The sequence below is a fragment of the Arachis ipaensis genome, chromosome B10 (assembly GCF_000816755.2).
Source record: "Arachis ipaensis cultivar K30076 chromosome B10, Araip1.1, whole genome shotgun sequence".
NCBI lineage: Eukaryota > Viridiplantae > Streptophyta > Magnoliopsida > Fabales > Fabaceae > Arachis > Arachis ipaensis.
The window spans coordinates 95,657,953-95,664,951 of record NC_029794.2 but is presented as its reverse complement, the minus strand read 5'-3'; positions in this window follow the sequence as shown (position 1 = coordinate 95,664,951).

Here is a 6,999-nt window from a genome sequence, read left to right as displayed (position 1 = left end):
AAATAAACCTATCAAACAAAGATTAGTTATTAATTAAATTGTGGCACTTAAATTTTTAAGTGAAAAGATAGTTAGTTATAAAGGTTAATTAATTACTGTATGGAATATATCTTTATAATTCATAAACAATTCTGTTAAGTAACTAACAGAAAGTTTAGACAATACCAATCAATGCTCTATTGAGCTGCATTCTAAGATCTATTAAACATGAAAAAAACATTTTAATTCATTTACCTCCTGTTATTCTAATTTATCTTTTATTTTTCATCGTTTATCACATAAACTAATACGTTTAGAAGTTATTAGTTTATATTTTTAAAATTTTTAATTAAATTTGTTGTATTTTAATTTTATTGTAGTTATTAGATTGGATTTTGTGTTTGTAAGTTTAGAATTTTTTTTGTTTAAATCTAATAAGAGGTTATAAATAGCTCATAAACTATTGTAGTCATAATATTGAGTGATTAGAGGTGTCAAAGCACTTTTTTTTTGTTTTGTGATGAAACCATGATGTTGACAAGTGAGATTAAAATATTACGTATTTCAAATGTTCGTGATATAAAGAGTTCAAATATTATTAAGTTATTAGTTTATATTTTAAAATGTTTAATTTAATTTTATGTATTTTAATTTTGTTTATTTAGTTACTAGATTGGACTTCGTATTTGTAGACTTAAGATTTTTTTTATGTTTTAACCTAATAAGAGGTTATAAATACCTTATAAACTATTGGAGTCATAGTATTGATTGATTAGAGGTTCCAAAGCATTTTTTTTTGTTTCGTGATAAAACCATGGTGTGGACAAGTGAGGTTGAATGAGTCCTTCTCTTGTTGCACAGAGAATTGGGTAGAAGATTGAGAAGTCCCTTCGATTCAATTCCCAAACTATAATGTGGACAAGTTAGGTTGAAGAGTCCATTTCTTGTTACATCAAGAAATTGGATAGAAAGTAGAGTGATTCTCTTTGTATTCAACTTCAACCTATCTTTTTTGTTTGGGTTAAGTACGATTTTGGTTCCTAAGGTATAGGCTGAAAATTATTTTCGTCCCCAACCTTTTTTTGCATACAAAATCGTCCCTAAGGTTTAACTTAGTTTTAAAATCATTCTTCGGACCAAAATAATATTCTCCTTCTTCTCCAAAATACCCAATTTCTATTCTTCTTTTTCTTCTTCTCCATCACAGCAGCATCTTTTCTTCTTCATCACAGTATCAGCAACAACAACAATGAAATCAGAAATAGAACCAATGTAATAAATATAAAAAACAGAATAAGAAATAGAAGCAAAAACAGAAGTAAAAAAAATAAATTTGTAGATCAAATACTAAAGAATCAAAAAATAAGAAATTAGAAGAATAATGAAATTAAAAGTGCAACAACAATAAAATCAAAGAAATAGAATTAAAATCAGAAGCACAACAACAATGAAATTAGAATCAGAATCAAAAGAAATAGAAGCAGAACAATGGAATCAAAATAGAATCAAAGTCAACAACATCAATGGAATCAGAATCAGAAACAATGTGATTAACAAAATTAACAAATTAACAAATTAACAATGTAATTAACAAAAGAAACAGAAACAAAAGAATCAACAATGTAATTAACAAAATCAACAAATAAGAAGTAGAATTGGAATCCTAGGAAGGACCAGCAGTGAGGACCAGTGGCGACAATGGTGGAGCGCGACGATAACGAGGATTGGAATGGTGGTGGTTTCAAAGTGTGGTTGTTCATAAGAGTCATATGGGTAGTTGTAAGGTGGACAGAAATTTGGATCCCATGAGGTTTGTTGGTGGTGGAATGAGGCTTGGGAGTATTGTGGTTGAAGGTAATATTGATGATGATGGTCATAGGAGTATGGTGGTTGAGGTTCATAATCATAGCTAGGATCACCAAATCTATTGGATTGGTATGCACCATTAAATGGACTGTGATAATAGTAGGATAGAGAAGGTTGATGCTATGAAGATTATCCATACGAATACAGCTCCTCCCTCATTTGATAATTCCTTTCTTGGTGCAGACCATCATTGAAATTGCCATTTCCTACAACATAGTTACAACCATACTCAAAGCCACAAGGATGAAAATTCATAAGAGAAGAGTAAATTAAATAAAAGAAAAGCTAACAAAAATTGGAAAATAAGCATATTTACAATATTCACAATATCTAGGATATCAAGTAAAAAGCAAGCTATTCACACTAATCACAATAGCTAATAACAAGCACACATTGCGATTCTCCCGCAATGGCGCCAAAAACTTTATGAGCACTAAACACCGGTTTAGAAATTCACAAGTTTAAAAGCTCAAATTTCGTTGTAACTCTAAACTGGAATTCAATGCTCTTCAAAGTTCATTAAAAATGTCACAAATTCAAATTAATAACTAGAAGTTTAATCCCGAGTTGTTCTCCCTAGGAATCACAATCGAGTGCATATCATTGGTTATGACAAAAATCAGGGTTGTTTGCAATTAATAAAAATATAAATAGCGAGAAATTAAAGGAGAAAGCAATAACTAAACGGCAAAAGAAATTAAACTAAGAGCAGAGAAGGCAATTCGCTAGTAAAAGAAAAAAAAAGTATTGACAAGAGTTGAGGGTTAAGGATCACTATCCTTATCACTAACCATAACATGATAATTGTAAAGAACAAACCTAATTCATCAACCTCTACAAATCGAGAAAAGTCAATTATGCTTAATTAATTCTAATCTATAAGTCCTAACTAACTTACTAATTGAATTAGTAAAAAATTAGCGTTGATGGAAACAAGATTAATTAAAATCTCTAAATTATCAATCAACTTAGATATTAGTAACTCAAGGTCACCCAAATTCCGAACCCAAGCCAAGAAAAAGAAAATTTACTCTATAACTAGGTGAGGCATTTTATAAATTACAAGAATTAGTAAAAACTATAACTACCCACTATAAAAAAGCAATAACAACAACTCAAGTAAGCATCAATGAAATATAAAACATCAAATTCATTCATAAGAAGCATAAAATTCAACAAGTGTTCATAAACTAAAATCACAAAAACAAAAAAATTAACAAGAGAAATCTATCAAACTAAATTAGTAGAATAATAAAATGTAATTAAAACCAGACTAAAATAAGATATAAAACTAAAACTAGAGAGAAAACTAAATAAAATCCTAAGAATTCTAGAGAGAAGTTGGATCTTCTCTTTCTAGAATTCACTAAAACATCATAATAAAACTAAAACTAAGATTACTTAGAAAACTACTTCATCTTTTCCTTGCATTTTTTCCTTAAATAGATGTCGGGGGCCTTTTTGGTCTTTATGGGATTTTTGGAGCCCAAAAATAAGGATGCATGCGTTTCATCAAATAAGGCTTGTGGAGCTGTCTCGTGCACACAGAGAAAGCTCAACTCTCAAACCGCTTCCCCAATTTGCTTATTTGCTCCATTCTTTTTGAGTCTTTGAGGCTATTTATGTACCTTAACCTTAAAATACTAAAACAAATTTGATCACGGCATCGAATGACATAAAAAATTAATGATTAGGAACAAAAAAAAGCATCTTCTTCACATACAACTTCATCGGAAAGCAAGAGTCGAAAAACTCAATTAATTATGCCAAAATTGTACAAGTTTGTTGATAAACTCTATACTTTTTAGCACAATTTAGAATGATAAAATGGAGTTTATCAAGGACATCTTCACAACTGGAGAGAATATCTCTTTAAAATCAATACCTTTCTTCTGGTCAAAACCTTTTACAACCAATCAAGCTTTGTACCTTGGCCATGAAGTATTTTCATCTGCTTTTAATTTGAACAATCATTTATTCTTGAATGCTCTCTTACTATTCGGCAACTTCACCAATTCAAACGTATGATTCTCATACAAGGTTTTATTTTTTCTTGCATGGCCTTCAACCAATCTTCTTTATGCTCATCAGACATAGCTTCCTAGTAGCTCTCTGGCTTTCCAGTCTTAGTATTCATCACATACTTATTAGGATAGTATCTCTGAGAAGGATGACGTTCTCTATTAGATCTTCTCAATTCAGGCTCAACTGGTGGTTCAGGTGGAACTTCAACATCTGGCACCTCAGGTTGAGCTGTAGGTTCATCATACAAATCATCACCATCATTATCAACTTGTGAATCTCTCCCATCAACAAAGAGGTCTAGTGGAAAGACTAGGTTCATCATCAGCAAAACGTCGAATAGTTGTTGTTAGCTTATCTATCTTCTCAAGGTCTTTAATTGTTTGGTCTTAAAAAAAAATCACATCTCAACTTCTAATTATTTTCTTACTCATCAAATTCCATAATCTATAACCAAAGTCTTCGTCATCATAACCCATGAAGATACACTGCTTTGACTTTCCATAAAGTTTCGATCTTTCATCTCTTGGAATGTGAAAAAATGCCCTGTAGCCAAATACTCTCAAGTGACTATATGAGATATCTTTTCCTATCCAAACTTTCTCTAGAACATCACTATTTAGTGAAATTGAAGGAGAAAGGTTTATCAAATCTACTGCAGTCCTCATTACTTCACCACAAAAGGATTTAGGAAACTTTACAAGAGAAAGCATACACCTGGCTCTATCATTGATAGTGCGATTCATTCTCTCTACAACTTCATTATGTTGAAGAGGCTTAGAAACTATCTTCTCAAGCTTGATCTTATGTCCTTTGCAATACTCTTCAAATGGACCCCTATATTCACTACCATTATCTGGTCGAACACATTGCAGTTTCTTCATGTTTCTCTTTCAACACTTGCATGAAAGTGCTTGAAGACATCGAGTACCTGGTCATTAGATTTCAAAACAAAACCCCACACTTTTTGAGAATAGTCAACAATAAAAGTAACAAAATATGATGCACCACATAATGCCTTAGAATCCACAGTGAAAACATTAGTGTGAACTAAATCTAGAACATGTGATCTCCTATGAGGTCCAGAACTATAAAGTGATACTCTATCATGCTTTCCAACAAAACAATGAGTACAAGTATTTAAATTTGTACCTTTTACTAGAAGTGATTGCTTCTTCGCTAAGACACTAAGTCCTTTCTCGCTCAAGTGACCAAGACACATATACCACAAATTAGAGGAGGAATTATCAGCTACATTCACCTGTTTTTTGTACAGCTTTTCTTCCAACTGGTAGAGAGTAGTGAGACTATTGTCTTCTTTAGCAATAATGAGAGCCCCTTTGGTAATCATGTATTTTCACTACAAAAAAAAAGTGCAATAACCCTCTTAATCTAATGCCTTCACTGAAATCAGATTGAACTGCATATCTGGCACATGCCTAACATTCTTTAACTGCAACTTACATCCTATATTGATTTCGAGCCACATATCACCCATACCAATAATGTCACACACCCTTTTATCTCCCAACTTGATTTTGCCAAAAATTTCCAACAGTATAAGAAGTAAAAAATTCACGCCTCGGAGTGATATGACATAAGGTACCAGGGTTCATAATCCAAGTAGAATCATCACAGACAAGATTAACATAGGTTTCATCAAAGGTGATAAGAAGATCTTCATAGCCAATAGTAGCAGCTTCTTTATCACTATTATTACCTTTGTCTTCGTTTCTTCCCCTTGATTGTTCTCTTTTTAATAACCTACAATACCTCTTGATATGTCCTAGCTTGCCATAGTGGTGACAAATGAACTCCTTTCTTGACTTGTACTTTTCTCTTGACTTTCTTCGACTCTCTAACCTGTCAGAACTATGGAGTTTTCTACTTTGACTTCTCTCCTTTGACTCTGAAACAAGTGCTTCTGACTGGAAGGAGGTATTGTCAAACTTCGATCTCTTCTTCTGACTTCTTCATTTAACATGCTCTCTTTAACCATTGATAATGTCAACTTTTCCGTTGGAGTTGAGTAAGTCAATGTCATAATCAAAACTTTTCAACTATCAGACAAAGAACTCAGCAACAACAAGGCTTGTAACTTATCATTTAAAGTGATGTCGTTATTTGTTAGTTAGTTCACAATCTCCTGAAATATGCTCAAGTGCTCAGGCATTGATTTACTTTCAATATATTTCATATTGACTAGCTTTTGAATAAAAAAAGTCTTTGTTTTGTACATTCTTCCTCTCATATAACTCCTTCAATTTCTTCTACATCTCCTTAGCATTAGTTTTAGTGTCAACATATGGATACACAATAAGATCAAGCTATTGCCTAATTAAAGCAACTGTTTTCCAATTCAACTTATTCCTTCAGCATCTGATTTGGTACCTTTGGATTTATCCCCTCCCCAGGATCATACAAGTCCTTACTATATAATATATCTTCCATAAGAATCTTTTAAATTGGGTAATTTTTGAAATTCAATTTAACCATATTTGGCCCCTGAATATTTTTCTCTATTTAATTAGCACATAAATAAGCAACTAAAGCTCTGGATGCCACTTTGTTGGAAAAAATCAAGGTTCAAATAAGAACCTGTCTAACAGCGAAAGAAAAAAAATAATTTTTTCACACATGTGCAATTAAATAGGCAATACCAAAAATACTCCAAACAGCAAATATAGTGGCAGAAATTATAATAATAAGACACCCGAATTTTTATCGTGAAAAAACTCCCAAAAGAGGGACAAAAAATATACGGGACCTAGTCCAGTAAGAATCTTTTGCTATCAAAATAATGAGTACACAATCAGTATTCCTAGTAGCACCAGGAAATCTCAACAATCAACAAAATACATCATCAAAATTGATAGAATCGACATAAATCTTCCACAAAGTGGGTATCTCAAATCAGACAAAAAAGAAGATAATACACTAGCAAGTTATATCCTAATGTTCATCACTATACCAGAAATAACATACTAAAATTTTAGAAGAAATGAAACAAATATACCAGTTTAACAAAAGCATATTGGAACTACGCTTTTTCCCTTTTTTTTCTTCTTCTCTTCGTCAATCTCTTCTCCTCTCCTCACTCTCTGTCTCTTTTTTTCTTTGTTGTAATTGTTG